Raw genomic sequence first — 16,595 nt, 5'->3', positions numbered from 1 at the left:
CCACAGTCTATACTATTTAATGGTCACATGAAGCTGCCTAGAATTTCAGGTACAAATAGTCATGATTAGCAGAGGCTGAGTTTTCCTAGAACACTCAACAAAATCTTTCACAGGTCAATCCGAAAGAGTAACCTCCAGCTGACTAAAGTTATACAATTATCCCAATAATTATTAGTAGTACAATTAAAAAAAAATCAGCAGGCCTGCCTGCATTCCTTTCCAGCAAATCTTTGTAATGCTTGCTTGGCTAATGATCTCAAAAAGAGCAAGATGAAACAAGTGTGTTGAAACGACTACGTGAACTTTGCCTTGACTTGTGGTGGAATTGAATATTCAACTAATGAATTTAGTTGATTAAAAGAAAAGACTTGAGATGTAAAATCTATATTGTTTTATTCAGTGACCCATTACCTCTTACCCATCAGGCAATGGATGACAAGATGTTAATTAGAACTTCAAGTCCATAAATACAGCATATTTGCCTTACTAGAAGTACCCAGTGACTGCCCGCAGACTTTGTTGTAGCACAGGGCATACACCTCTCAAGGAACTCTTGTATCCACCTTCTACTTCTCTGCAATTCCATTTGTGGCTAATCCATATTCCTCTGCCTCAGTAATGCTGGTTTATGAGAAGTCACTAAATGACCCTACTAACTAGGATAGAGAATAACTAGGATAGAGAATAACAAAGACATGGTAAATACAGATTAATATTGTAGCCTACACAATGCAGTTAAAATTTGGACTTTGCTGAAATTTGACTTATGTTGTCCTGGTGCTAAATTATAGGTGCAGATGTTCATTGTTTAATTTTCATTAATATTGAAAAACTTAAGTAAATAACCATAATTGCATCTCTAAGATTTAACCTATTCACTTAATCAAAGTGAATTTCCTTTTAAGGAAATTTCTCCAAGTGTGTGAGTTCTCTGCCACTGGCTTCTTGTAGGAGGGCAAGTATAAGATATCTAGAAACTCCTTGGTTCAACTCCAAGAGTCACCACCTAGACAAAGTCTACCTTTCTATGTGCTCTTCTTTCTTCACTGAGTAGGATGCCCCTGAACTTTAACTACTGAAGTTTTTCTTTTTGAAGAGTCTTTCATCTCTTCTGTGTCTTAGTATCCCATTCCTCATGGATCTAACTAAAGGATAGAAGTCACCAAATACATATTTCTGTGTCCAGGCTATATAGCTCATGATCAGTGCATAGTCATTACCTTCATGGAACTTACATTCCAAGGGGGAGAAAATGATGGTTAATTAGTATACAATGTAATATCTGAAAGTGACAAGAGTAATGACAGAAATAATGAAGAATCTGACCAGATCAGAGCAAGGCTCTATTTACTTTAGACTGGTCAGCAACAACTGAATTAAAATCATGGAACAAGACACACAAGAATGGGGTGATATAATGTTTGAGGCAGAGGAAACCAGAAGTGAAAATACTCAGAGACAAGAATGATACTATTCCATAGAAGGAATACTGCCAAGCAAATTGGACTGAGGCAGCTGGAAAACAGATTATGTTAAGGTCACACAAGCCACTTTTAAGAGTATTTAACTTCATTCTAAGCATGGTAGGAAGCCTTCATAGAATTCTGAACTGATCTGAGTAGCTTTGTAAAATGTTTTCTCTGGTTTCTGTGAGGATACAAGTGTCCGTACATGAGTAAGAACAGGAGAGATCAGTAATAAAGAATAAATAAACTGAGACACAAGATGATAGCAGTATGGGCAGAGGTGAGAGCACAGCTGGTGGAAAGTAGTCAGAGGCCACATAGGTTTTGCTGAGCAAAGTCAACAGAAACTGTTGATGTGGTGGATATTTGGAATAAGAAAGATATGAAAAAATGCATTTGAGTCTCAGGTGTAGGCTTAAACAATCAAATGAATGATATAATAAAATGAGAATCTTTGGAAGTGGACTAGGTTTGGAAAAAATGGTCCAAAGAGCTTTGTTCTGAATGTAATCAGTTGATGATGCTTTTCAGACTTCCATGTGCAGATGACCAAAAGTTAACTAAGTCTGAAATGTGAAGGAGAAATTGGTAATGTGGTATAGATTCTCTTCAAATAAACACACAGGCCTTTTTACCCTAATAGTAAAAAGACAATAACTGTGGGGACTTTGGACAGGTTTTATAGTTACTAAATTGCCTGTAGCAAAGTGGGTGAATGCATTTTTAGTAGTCCATGAAAGTCTATAACTGGTCTACAGGCAATCCAGCCATTCCAAAAGAAAAAACAGATGATATAATTTTCTAATTCATGTTTTACAAATTTGAACTAGTTAAATTGATTTTCTATTTGCAGGAATATGCTTAGTAATAATTTTGTTCTTCACAGCAATGCACTTTATCCACAAATTTTAGAGGTCACTTCATTGTGGCTAACATTTCACACCATTTGTGCAGTATTGTTTGCATTTTCAGTTTGGCATTTTCATTACTATTTTTGTGTTGCTTGGTATTTTCTAAGGGAAGCAATGGTTAAAGGTAAAGGTATGTAACAATACTGAATAATAGTGTCTGGCGAAAAGTTCTTCAATAAAATTATAAAATATGAGGGGCAGGTGTTTGACACAGGGTTGAGATGCCCTTAGAATGCCCACATTCCATACTAGAGTACCAGGGTTCAAGTCCCACCTCTACTTCCAATCCATCTTCCTGATAGTATGCACCATAGGTGGTAGCAGGTGATACTCAAGTACCTAGGTCCCTGCCACCCAATGTGGGAGATCTCACGTTATGTTCTCAGTTCTTGGCTTTGGGCTGGCCCACCCCAGGCTGTTGTGGGCTTCTGAGGAGAAAACCTATGAATGAAAGGGGAAGAGAGAGTATCTTTCAGATATGTATCTCCAAACAGGTGAATCCAAAAGCTAATAAATAAAGAAGTGTGACAACCAACATCTGAAAATTAGATTTTATTTAGTCAAGGACATTTTCATTCCTGGTCTCTGTTAGGCTGGCAAGAAACATTTGAAGTTGTGGGTTCTTATTCAAGTATTACTCAGTTTTTGTTGTAAGATTACCCAAGTTTTTTTCTGACATTTTTGCTAGTTAATACATTACACAGTATTCTTAGTTGCAGTCAAAGAAAAACAGGTGAAGGTTCCACCATTGCCAAAAAGATTGTAAAACACAAATTACACTCAAAAAAAAAAAAAAAAAAGCAGGGTGAGCTTTTGCCAATTCTTTTTATTGCCTTACATAAGTGTAACTGAAGCTATTATTATATGTTGAGAATATTGGATATTTTGCTTTACTTTTCTAAGGAATCCCTGAATTAGCTCTTGGCATATGTATACTGCTTATATGAGGAGCATAATTTGATGATATTGTTGTGCTTATGTGTATGTGTGTGTTTGTACAGAAAATAGATAACTTTAAAGATTAGAAGTTCCCTTTGCCATTTTTTTTCAGTAATCAACAATAAAGATAGAAAAACGTACATTGTGATCAGAACCAAGGGAAAATCGTCTCTGTAGATGGCTGAGACAGGTACTACTCTCTCATAGATAAGCCGCACTTGAGCCATCAATCCACGCACAGCTGTATCCAGAGAACACAGTGGTCAGAAATAATTCTCTTAATTGTGCTTTATTGTAGAAAGGTCTTAAAAGGACCCTGATCAATAATTAAGTTGCACCTACTCTGTGCAAGTAATTTCAAAGTACATGGCAGATAAATGGGCTGATGCATGATAAAACTTTTATACAATGAGATATGCTGGCTGAAAGAATGTTCCCACAGGATCTTGAATGATAGATGAAATAAAGATTTTATGGTACTTATATTCTAAGTAATGACCATTTCTGTAATTCTAAGTGACTTCCTCAAGTCTTAAGTCTACACTGTACTAATCAGCTTGAATGGCCTAAACTTACGCATTTGGGTTTGAAACATAATGATTATAAAGTGCCGATGTTTAAACTTTTTATTTGAGAGATAAAGACAGATAAAGAGCTCCTACACTACTAGTTCACTCCCCAAACGCTTGCAACAGAGAGCTGGGCCAGGCCGAAGTCAGGAGGCAGAAAGTCAATCCTGGGCTCCCACATGGATGGCAAGGCCCAAATATTTGACTCATCAGCTGCTGCCTCCCAGAGCATACATTGGCAGGAAGCTACAATCAGAAGCAAACCCAGAACTCAAACTGCGGGACTCCTGGCATCTTATCTGGTAGGATGACTTTGAGTGACGATGTTGATTAATAGAACTTTCCAAAAGAAGTGAATTGCAATGCAGATAGCTCAACTATCAACAGACTTTTCTCCCAACAACTCATAGTCTTTTCCCCAGAGAAAGAAATCAATAAATGTATGAATGATCATATTTTAAGAGGACATTCCACTTCTGCAACAGAATACTAAGAATTCTTTCTGCAACCAAATTAATTAAAAAAAAAAAAAAGGTCAGCAATGTGCTGTCATCATCACCATACTTTTAAAACATTCAAGCTTCTGGCTTTCCAGGATCATAAGCTCACTGACCTGGAATGTGATGTAGTGCTGTCAGTGATCTGCTGTGTACAAATAGGACTTATTCCGCCATCTATAACTTCTAGATGCCTGTTGGAACAAAATGACATAGTCACCAAGAATTGTCTTCTTTGACCATCACAAGATACTGCATTTTAATATTTACCAATGGATTGTATAGCTACTGGAATATGTTCATTCTAACATAGAATAAGACAGTAAGCCAATTCCACATGAAATTACTAATATTCTGTTAGTAAAATTGTTCAAAAATGTTTCAGTTTTCCTCTATTCATTAGCACGTGCTTCAGTTGGATTTTTCCATCCTTTTTAAGTCTTGGTGACCAATAGATTGGTCATAACCATTTATGGCTGGTCATGGCAATTATTTAGCCAGTATGCATTCAGATTCCTCATGGAGGCCTGAGTCACTGTGTGATTTGTCAGGTTTCCTTCCCTTTTCTAGGTAACTACTCATGTTTTATACAGCAAACTTAACCTCTGCTGAGAGTGCTAATTATTGGTTGTATGATAGAGCACAGATTCAGGATTACTCTTAAGAAATCCTATATTTGGATAAATAGTGACAAGACAGGATGAAAAAAGGAGAACAGAGGCGGAGGACTTAGAATGAAGAGCACAAGGGGTCAAAGGAAGAAAGAGGGAGGGGAAATGAAGGCAGGAAAGGAGAGAAGCGGAAAGGGCGGGAGGCTGTCAAATGTTAAATAATGACCTAATATACTACAAAAGAGAAGTGCAGAAAGAGTACTGAGAACAGGTTCAGATAAACCTGGATTCACGTCTGTAATTGGCCTCTCCTCTTAATTATGCAATCTTATACAACTTACATAACTTCTCTGATCACATCTGGTTTTTGTTTAAAGATAAAATAGATAAGAATTTTAAAAGGATTGTTAGGAAGATTAAACCAAATGGATAACAAATTAAATATTTTGACTAATATCATGCCTAGTTAAGAGAGTAAAGAGCTAAGAAATGGTAGCTATTATGGTGAAAAAAACTTAGTTGTTTTAGTATAATAAACTAAAATCTTAATATGTCTTGATAGAATAGTTAAGAAGAGTAGTAGTTATATAGTTTTCAATCATTAAAAAATACACACTTTTTAAACTGTGTGCTTCACATTTTAATAAAGATACTGACACACTAAAGTGATTTTAGAGTAAATCAATGTACATGGTAATGGATCTCATACCCTGTCTCCAAATTAAGGAGTGGGTGATATTTAGCCACATACAGAGAAAAAGCATGTGTAACATGTTACGTTGTCACCCAATATTTGAAGGGATAAGAGAAGGGAAAATAACTGTGCCTGGCTACTGGATCAAAGACTGAAGAATTCAGAGAACTAAGGGTAACTAGAGCTTATCCAGCAGTCAGCTTTTAACATAGGAAACTTCCTATAATCAGAGATTGGATGTTATATTTAACACTTTGTAGTAAGGAGAGAAGGATTATGAAGGAAGACTACAATTTGAAGTTTCAATTCATGTATACATTGTATATTTATCCAGAGTAGCATACCCATCACCTCATGTATTTATTTCTTTATAGTCACAACATTCAAAAACTTTTCTTCCAGGTGTTTCAAAATAGAAAACATCATTAACTACAGTCACGCTGTCGTGCAACAGCGAACTTACCCCTTCTACACGTTCGTAATTGCGTACCTGTTGACCACCCTCTCCCCAGTGTCTGTTCACTCAATTCTTCCATTTCTATGAGGCCAGGCTTTTGTAGATTCCAAAAGTGAGGTCAGGTAATGACTCCTATAGTACTTCATGCATTGGCTATATGAATTTGTATTCCCACCAGCAACATTTATGTGTTTCCCTTTCTGGCAGTTCTCTTCTTTTGCCATTTTGATAACAACCATTCCAACGTGGGTGACATAATGTCTCACTTGTGGTTCTATTTTGTATTTTTCTGATGATTAGTGATGCTAATTTATTTTTTCATATACTATTGACCTTTTGTATGTCTTCTTTTAAGGGATACTCTTCAGGTCTTTTGCTGGTTTTTAAATCAGGTTATTTGTTGCTTTACTGTTAAGTTCCTTATATTAACTGGATATTGTTAGATGTACAGCTTGTAAATATTTTTTCCCATTCTGCAGATTGTCTAGAACAGTTTTTTTTTTTTTTATCGTGGAGGTTGTGTATAGACTTTATATTGTACGTAAATAGCAAACATATACATATATACATATGTGTGTATGTATATACACATTTATGGATAATGCATTTTCGTTGGAAATGTGAGCATTATCAAAAATTGTGTGGATTTAAAATCTTCCTGCACCCAAATAAACTTGCCTCTTAAATCCACTTTTTCCACAAATGTTTTGAAGTCCCTCATATGTGTGGATGTGGGTGTGCGTGTGTTTGGGGCGGTGTGGGGGTGTGGGTGTGTGGGTGTGTGTGTGGGGTGTGTGTGTGTGTGGATGTGTGTTTATGTGTGAAGCTTTCTATTTAGATTGTTTTGTTCCCTTCCCTTTTGGTGAAAAAAAAAAGAAATAAGTTTTTGCTTTAAATGTCTTTAACATTTTAATAGGTTTTTAATGTTTTTATTTAAACATAAGAAGAGTACTATGGCTTCCTTATGTGACACCCAGAATAGCTTTGAATTTATCAGTTAATAAAATGTATCTGACGTTATGTTTATGCATATTTCTTTCTGTTCATATCAAACTGAGCTTAAATTAGCAAATGCTAAGAAAAAAAGAAAGCTTGATGGCTCTTACATTTCTGTTGATTTTATTTGCATTGCTAAATGTGGTGGAACACAAAAGCCAGACTGTTTCTTGTGTGATAAGTTTCCTGCCAATGAGAGCATGAAGTCAAAAAAAGCTTATTTCTAAGCATCCTGAACATAAATCACAATATAGATTTTTCCCCCTAGAGCAAATGTTCAATTTTAAAAGGATATAAATTTACCAAAACTTCTATTTTCCCTAACATGAAAATCTTGATGTGTTTCCAGGCAAAAGAAACCATAAATAACAAGAGAAAGCTTTCTCAAGTCAAGTTCTCTAGAAATACTTGAACTGGTGGGTTGCTCAGAATCAGAAAAAAATTAAAATAGTACCTCTGTTCACTTCATGTAACCTACTCCTGAACTCTGATATTTTGCTAATATTTTGAAGTCAGTTGTGGGGAAAATGAAAGTTGTGCCATTGCCAACCGGCATGTTAACTGGGTGAAGACTATCACTGTTTCAGTAAAACTGATTCTTATCTCACATGTGAATAATGTTCTATTGTGTGTATGAGCTCTGCCACATGGAGACCTTAAAGGGCAAGCTGTTTCACAAGTGACGAGTTTCTTTGCCAAGGAAACTTATTGATTCTATGGGTGCATATGGAGTTTCTGGGTCCAACATCCAGCTTGGTGCAACTGGTAAAGACGGAGGTTTCATTCGTCATAGGCACTAACTGCCCTCAGCAGCAATGTGCGTCAGTGTCAAAGCTGCCCTGCCTGCCCTGTTAAAAATTAGCCCAGTAACCTCACAGCCATAGTCTTGAATCTGTATTTGCAAAGATGGTGCTTAGAAATGGAGGCAAAATATGCTCTACTATCAAATGCTTCTTGGCACCCCAGAGCATAGTTCTCAACACACTCAGCTGACATTGACTCAAGTTTCCCATTATTCCTTCATTTTTTAAGTAAAGGACAGCTGAATCTTAGAACAGTTTGGTAAAAGAGGATTGTGTGTGCTGGGATTTCTTATGGATGTTAGGCCAATGCTTTTTCAGTTGCAGATTCTATGATCTGGTAGCAGGGCCCTGAAAATCTTGCCATTTTGGAAGAGGAGATTGAGGTGTAACTGGTAACCTGCCCAGTGCTGAAACAAAGACTTCAGTGAAGGCAAGGAAGTTGCAAATGAGAAATCCTTGTCAGTTTATCCACAGGGAAGATCTACAATCACCTGGAAGGAGTGCAAAGTTCTTCTAAAGGTTACTTCTGCTCTGACTACTCAAAACTCAAAGAAGGATGCAGATGCCTTGCTTGCTGACAGAGTCTGCATTGTTGCCGCCAACCTTTTCAAATACAATCTCATTTGATTTGAGTTCAAAGGACGGTAAAGCCTGAGTTCAGCTGAATGTCTTGGAGAAAGCCCAGGTGTCTTCAAAGAAGTCCACTCTGCTCTGATAGGGAATTTGATTCTCTTTGCCCTTGAAAGCCATTTCAGCTGTAACTTTGAGCACTTGCTACTATTAACACAGACTCGAAACTGACTACTAAAACTGACCTCAGTATTCCCATGTAAAATATCATTCTACACTTGAACTTCTTACAAAGTCAAACTAAACAGCCTTTTCAAAAACATGCGTTTTTTTTTTTTTTTTCCAGGAAGCAGGTATGTTTTCACAAGGAAAATAAAAGGCACATAATCCCCCATCGTGTATCAGATAACTCCGTCAAATACAAACTAGTAAACAGCATGAACACTTACATGTCTTAGCCTGCTTTGTGCAAATAGCCGAGAAGGGATAATTTGGACAGAACAGACACTTCTCACAGTTCTGGAGGCTGGAAAGTCCAAGAGAAAGGTGCTGGTAGCTGACATCCTGTGAGAGTCTTCTCGCTTTCTGCTACTTTCACACAGTAGAGGGCACAAGGGCAAGCTAGCAAGCCAGCCGGAGCCCTGTGTGCAACCTCTTATATATAAGGACCTCCAAGGAAGGGTCCCTTCTTCCCCCACCCGCCATGGCCTAATCACCTGTTGAAGGCCCCACCCTACCTCTTAATACTGTAACACTGGCAAAACCTGCATTGTGAAGGGGGCCACAGTGAAACCGTGTTAACGCATACAAGTGGATTTTCCTGGAAGTAATCCCACCGCTTAATTGGATTCACAAGAGTCTATCCTATCTCCTCCCAGAACTGCCCCCAAATGAAGATATTACTGCCTCCAAGGGACTTATGATATCTTTTAGAAAAGCTGTTCCACCAGTTAGTCTGTTCTGTAAGGCCCTTCCAGTTTGCTCATCTATAGTTTACAGAGCTGAGAACCTATGTTTTTCTTCATGTAGGCTACAGAGGCTGGCATGTTGCAATGTGTGACCATGTGAGACTTTCTGTGAATGGGGTAGGGAAGACAGAAACTATGAAGATTTTTAAACTAGAAAATAATGACGGAGAATACATTGCTCATTTTACGGAGTTTTCTGAGGATGTGATTTATAATTTCTATCAGAACAGCAAAAAGAGAATGAGTGCCTCAGTCGCTGAAAGCAGAATTTTTGCAGTGTTGTGAGAGTTCTGGTTCTGCAGCTTTCTCTGAGCGAAGACATAGTTTCAATGGTGCGCAGAGTCTTTGTGACGTCGCGTCTGTTTCTGGTTGCAAGGACAGGGACTGTGTGGCAGGAACCATCTTAGTTTGTAATTGCCCAAATGGGTCACTGATCTTAGAGATATCTGAACAGACCCTCACCAGTAGTCCATAATAACCTTGAAGGCCACTAGCGCCACTGTTGGGTACATACACAGTGCCACCTTTCAATTTGTTATTACAGATGATAAAATAAACAGTACATATTTCTAGGAGCTTGTATTACATGTACGTACACGGTGGTTCAAAATAAGAGAGTCCTTGGAGAAGCTGTATTTTCTATCAGACAAAGTGAACATTCTGTCTTCTGTTGAGATCACAGGACTGGAAATCAGGACTTCTATTTTTGGCACCAAGGATGACAACTGTTTTTTTTTTCCCCACTGAACAAGTCATTTAACCTTTTCTTGCTTCAGTATTGCCAACATTTATGCAGACAAGTCCACTTGTTTAAGCCACCTAAAATGAATGTTAAGTTGCAAATTCATATTTTTTAAACCAGCTTGCTTTTATCCTGAAAGCAGTTTGAATATAAAAAAGAAATAAAATTCATATAAATTATAATTCAGCAACATAAAGGGCACTTATTAATTCCTTTCTCTTTCCCTCTCCTCCCTCCTTCCTTTTTTTCCTTTAATAGGTTCAGCCCTGAAAAATGGCCACTATATCTGTGTGTATCATTTCCTTGCTTTTTTATGTAGTTTGATTCCATATGTATTTTCCTAAAATTTATATTAATTTTCCTTGTTTAAAATTTTATAAAAAGATAGCACACTGATGAAATCTTTGGGAGATGTTCTTTTTCACCTAATTTGCTGCTGAGTTTCAATCGTCTATTTTGTGTTGCTGTGATTCAGCTGCTTCTGGGTGATGTTCCATTGTGTGAATATATCACAGTTTACTAACTCACTCTCCCCATTGATAAACGTTTGAGTTGTTTCCAGGTTTCCCACTATTATGAGTGATGCTAATATTAACATACATGGGTCTCTATTTAAATGATCAAGACTTCTCGGGGATATGTATGTAGATGTGGAGTTTCTGAGTCATAAGTTACATGACAGTGTTCAACTTTAAGAGGCAATGCCAACAGTTTTCATTTTTGTTTCTCAGGAATTTGTTAATACATTAGATTCTTAGGGTCATGGCAAATGCATAGTTACTACAATACAAGTCTTAGTTAATGTGATTTCTTTTTTTCTTTTTCTTTTTCTTTTTTTTGACAGGCAGAGTTAGACAGTGAGAGAGAGACAGAGAGAGAAAGGTCTTCCTTCCATTGGTTCACCCCCCAAATGGCTGCTACGGCTGGAGCTGTGCCAATCTGAAGCCAGGAGCCAGGTGCTCCCAAGCACTTGGGCCATCCTCCGCTGCCCTCCCGGGCCAGACTTCCAGACTGGAAGAGGAGCAACCGGGACAGACTCCAGCCCCCCAACCAGGACTAGAACCCGGGATGCCGGCGCTGCAGGAGGAGGATTAGCCTAGTGAGCCACGGTGCCGGCCAGGTTAATGTGATTTTAACAGAAAAAGAACAGATTCAGTGAAGTACATAGATACAATTTTAAGAATATGATGATACTTACCTTCCTCCCTCTCTCTCCAGCCCCTTCCTCCCTCCCTCTCTCCCTCCCTCGCTTCCTTCCTTCCTTCCTTCTTTTTCTGATTTTTGTTTTGTCTTATTTTAACTTTTTATTAGTATAAAGAGAACAGATTTCATGCATTTCATAGGTACAATTCTAAGATAGGCAAACTTCCTTTCCTCCCTTTCTCTTTCCATCAGTCCCCTTCCTTTTTTTTCTCACAAAAAGATAATTTCAGTCCACTCTCTAATCACAGGCTTAATGCACCACTAACCATAATACTCAACAAGTAAAAAGTAGAAAGACCACAGAGCTCTTTCTCAGTTTTTGAGATAACATATTTTCAATTTACATTATACTCTGAATCTTAATGCTCTACTAAAAAAGTTCAACAAGTAAAAAGACCATAGTTCAGCAGTATTATAGGCAAGGGTTACAATCAAAGGAAAACATGTTCATTTCACTCATAGACAGCAAATTTTAGAATAATCGCACATCATTAAAACAGATTTGATTGCTCCAATTTATATAGTGAAAAGCAAAATATAAATATAAATTTTGCATTCACAGTAACTCAAATATTTGGTATATGAGACATTTAAATTTTACCAGTTGTGTGTACTGGACCGGTGTCTCATTATAGTCATCATTTGTATTTATTTGATCATTAATTTATTGAATATCCCTTCTTTTAATTATTGATCATTGGTGTTTCTCTATAAAATCTGTTCATGTGTTTTTCTACTATTTTGTGCTTCTACAAGCATGTTAAATATATTCCTATTAATAATATATATTATTTACTGGTGGTAAATACGGTGAATACATTCTATCTTGTCACTTACGGTTAAAGGGTTTTCCATTAATGAAATTCTTCGTTTTGAATATTCACATTGATTTATTTTAATTACCAATGCTTTGGGTAATTACTTTAAAAATCTTTCTCTACCAAAATGCCTAAAAGCTATATACCTATATTTTCTGTTGAAGTAAAGTTTTTATTTTGAAATGTATGTCCTTAATGCATCCAGAGCTTATTTTTCTATATGCCATGAGATGGATATATAATTTTTTCTGTTGTCTATTTACTTCCAGCTCCCTTTATTTAAATAATCTCTAATTCCTTTCCTGACCTGTCGTATTATTATACATCATACTTTACACAGGTGAATTTGTTTTTCGGTGTTCTGATTAGCTGATCAACTATATACCCCTTCATTAATGCTCTATTTAACGCATTTAGGAGAGCCAGGACAATGAATATGAGGAGGGGAAGTAATGTATAGTTTTAATTTTAGCTGGTTGTGATCCTAGGTTTTGTTTCAGTGAGAGGTTTGTCTGTGATTGTGTTTATGTGTACACAAATAAATGATGAAAGGTCGGCATTTTTGGATCAATGGGCAATGATGAGTATGTGCAATAAGCTAAAGATTACCATGCTTCCAATTCTGTTCTTTGCACCTGAACCCCAATAGGGATAGAAAAAAATAGAATAGCCTAAATTTCTCAAGAATAGAAGAGTCACAAATCTACGGTTTGTGGGTACTCTTTGGCTTTCATTAAGGTTAATGTACTTAAGTACATCATCCACCTTAGGAGAATGAAGGCAGGCAATGTCTGTTTTAATCATAAAAGAAACTTAACACCTACCATAGTATCTGCCAGACAATGAGAATTTAACAAATATTTGTTGGATGCACAAGGGAATTTTTTAAAGATTTATGTATTAATTTGAAAGGCAGATTTACAGAGAGGCAGAGACAGAGAGAGAGAGAGAGAGAGAGAGGTCTTCCACCTGCTGGTTCACTCCCCAAATGGCTGCAGTGGCTGGAGCTGTGTCTATCCAAAGCCAGGAGCCAGGAGCTTCTTCCAGGTCTCTCATGTGGGAGCCCAAGGACCTGTGACATCTTCTACTGCTTTTCCAGGCCATAGCAGAGATTTGGATCAGAATTGGAGCAGGCGGGACTTGAACCAGCGCTCACATGGGATGCCAGTACTGCAGTTGGCGGCCTTACCCGCTAAGCCACAGCGCCGGCCCTGAGAGAATTCTTTAAGATGATTCATTTTAATGAGTAGACAAACATATTTGATCTTCATAAATCTTGAAATTTCAAATGGGACTGTGAGCTTATACAAATCCCAGACAAAACACGCTAACACATTTAGTTCAGAATAAGATTGATTTTGCCAGCGCCGCGGCTCACTAGGCTAATCCTCCACCTGCGGACCGGACCCCGGGTTCTAGTCCCGGTCGGGGTGCCAGATTCTGTCCTGGTTGCTCCTCTTCCAGTCCAGCTCTGTGCTCTGGCCCGGGAGTGCAGTGGAGGATGGCCCAGGTGCTTGGGCCCTGCACCCTCATGGGAGACCAGGAGAGGCACCTGGCTCCTACCTTCAGATCAGTGTGGTGCGCTGCCCGCAGCGGCCATAGGAGGGTGAACCAACGGAAAAGGAAGACCTTTCTCTCTATCTCTCTCTCTCACTGTCCACTCTGCCTGTCAAAACACACACACACACACACACATTTAGTTCAGAATAAGATTGATTTTACATTAAAATGGCTTGCACTCTTGAAAAGTCATCTGTAATTAGAATTAAAACATCCAAGGTTCTTTATGGATTTGCATAAATATATACATTCATACAAATGTGCACACATATGTAGCACATTTGTTTTCAAGCAATAAATCTATATATGTCATATTTGACACAAAAGCTATGGATCAAAAGGAATTTTATAAAGCATCTCATTCTGTGGTTCTTAGGTTTTGGGAAATCATCAACATCTCTCTGAATCTAGTGAAATAATGGGTCCTTTTCCCAGGAAAATATATGTGTGCAAACATTTCCATGAAAAATTCTGTATCTTCTGATACTAAACTTTTGACACCTCAGTCTACTATAACCTATTTATTTTTATGGAAATATAAAAATTTATATTTTTCAAGTACTAATCTCAATCTACTATAACCTATTATTTTTATGGATGGTAGAATAAGACACAGAAGGTTTCAATGGTCTTTCAAGCTAGTTAATGCCTCACTTGGCACTACCAAGAGCCTCTTGGTTCCCAGTACAGATCTATATCTATTTGCTATCATCAGCGGCAAAACAGAACACATCTGAAATTTGGGAAAACAAACAAAACATCATTTAACTACCTGTCAGGAAGGAGTTAAATAACTGGCATATGGCAACATGATCCCTATTCTTATCAGTGCCCTATTTGCACAAACAGAAATGCCTTTTTAAAAATGTTTGCTTCCTAGTTCTTCCTTTGCCTCAGTTAACAAGAGAGAATGCATTTTGTTTTAGTAATGTATTCTCATGTATGATTGTCACCCAGATTCCCAGGAAATAATGTAAAAATTTTAGGTCTAATTATCCTGTAATTGGCATTGCATCACAAAAAGATTTGCAACATTTCCAGAGAACTTCAGCCCTTTCTGGAATAATTTAGTATTTGCAAAATCAAACTTAAATAAGTGTGTTTCAAGATCTACCACAAATATGTATGTCTATTCAAATGTGACCATAATGCTTTTCATAACACATGCTAGCACAAGAGACAAGGAAACCATTTTCAACTAATAGCCAGCAAGTTAGGGCAGAAGTCTTTTGTCCTAGCTAAAAGGAAAACATCCATTACTGACAATCTCATCTCCTCAAACTACCTTGTCCTTCCATATACCAATCTGTTGACCATTTAATAAGAGATCCTAAGTATTTATATTAAGTATTTATGATATGATATTATGATATCTATGGCATTATGATTGCTACTTAGAAACATTTTGAACTATATTTTTCCATGCTGCTATTTTTTGTGGGTTAGCATAGGACATCTCACACTTATCTTACTGTCTAAAGTCCAGGCCAAAATTACTTCGCTGTCCACTCCTTATTGCTAGCATCTGGAGGTACCCTGGCCTACTAGTTGTAAAGCAAGAGATGGCAATAATTTTGAAAGACATCTTTCTAAGTGTTTCAAGTACTAAGCCAACATGAAAATTAAACAAAGCCGGCGCCGTGGCTCACTTGGCTAATCCTCCGCCTGTGGCGCCAGCACCTAGGGTTCTAGTCCCGGTTGGGGTGCCGGTTCTGTCCCGATTGCTCCTCTTCCAGTCCAATTCTCTGCTGTGGCCCAAGTCCTTGGGCCCTGCACCCGCGTGGGAGACCAGGAGGAAGCACCTGGCTCCTGGCTTCGGATCAGCACAGTCACCGGCTGTGGGGGCCATTTAGGAGGTGAACCAATGGAAGGGAGACCTTTCTCCCTCTCTCTCTCTCTCACTGTCTAACTCTGCCTGTCAAAAAAAAAAAAAAAAAAAAAAAAGAGAGAGAGAGAGAGAATCAAACAAATAGGGGCTGGCACTGTGGCACAGAAGTTTGAACCACTACCTGCAGTGCTAGCATCCAGTGTGGGTGCCAGTTTGGAACCCAGCTGCACCTCTTCCAATTCGGCTCCATGTTAATGGACCTGGGAAAGCAGTGGAAGATGGCCCCTGCACTCACGTGGGAGACGTGGAAGAATCTCCAGGATCCTGGCTTTGGCTTGGCCCAACTCTGGCTGTTGTGGCCATCTGGAGAATGAACTAATGGATAGAAGACTTCTCACTTACTTTTTCTCCTCTTCTCTCTCTGTACTTATGCCTTTCAAATGAATAAATAAATATATATTTTTTGAAAAAAGAAAAACAAATAACCAACCAACATGAAAAACAATCCAAAAAAGCACTCACTGTGTAGTTACCCAGGGGAGGGGTAAGAGGCTGGCAGCAATATACCCTCTTCCTCTCTTCAGTCTTGCTTCTGGAAAAATGTGCCAATGACCAGAGATGTCAGTGGTAGCAAAATTATGGATGTCTGATTAGCCAATACAGGCATAATCTCCATGGCAATGGACAGATTAGTGTTTTCCATATTAAATGAAATGGTGTTCCTTGGTCTTTAATGTGAGAAAAGGAGAGGGGAGATAAGTCTGTAATGCCCAATAGCCTATTTTTCCTTCCACTGATTTTCTGGTCATCGTTTTCTTCACATATCTTTCGACACAATTTTCAGATCCTCCCAGCTTGAGACATAAACATGTACGCAGCCACAAAAGGACAATGATGCACACACAACTTTTCTAAAAACGCTCAGGAATACGGAAAATAAACTCATATGGAGGCAACATGGGA

General features: G+C 38.0%; 1 protein-coding gene across 1 annotated transcript in view; it reads left to right on the top strand.

The window, feature by feature from the left end:
• LIN7A (lin-7 homolog A, crumbs cell polarity complex component) overlaps positions 1-16,595 on the top strand; it is a 161,891-nt gene that overhangs the window by 62,970 nt on the left and 82,326 nt on the right. The window lies entirely within an intron of this gene.

Source organism: Oryctolagus cuniculus, chromosome 11, assembly GCF_964237555.1.
Source record: "Oryctolagus cuniculus chromosome 11, mOryCun1.1, whole genome shotgun sequence".
NCBI classification, from domain to species: Eukaryota; Metazoa; Chordata; class Mammalia; order Lagomorpha; family Leporidae; genus Oryctolagus; species Oryctolagus cuniculus.
Note: the sequence above shows the minus strand (reverse complement) of the source record. Positions and strands in the feature narration are given on the sequence as shown.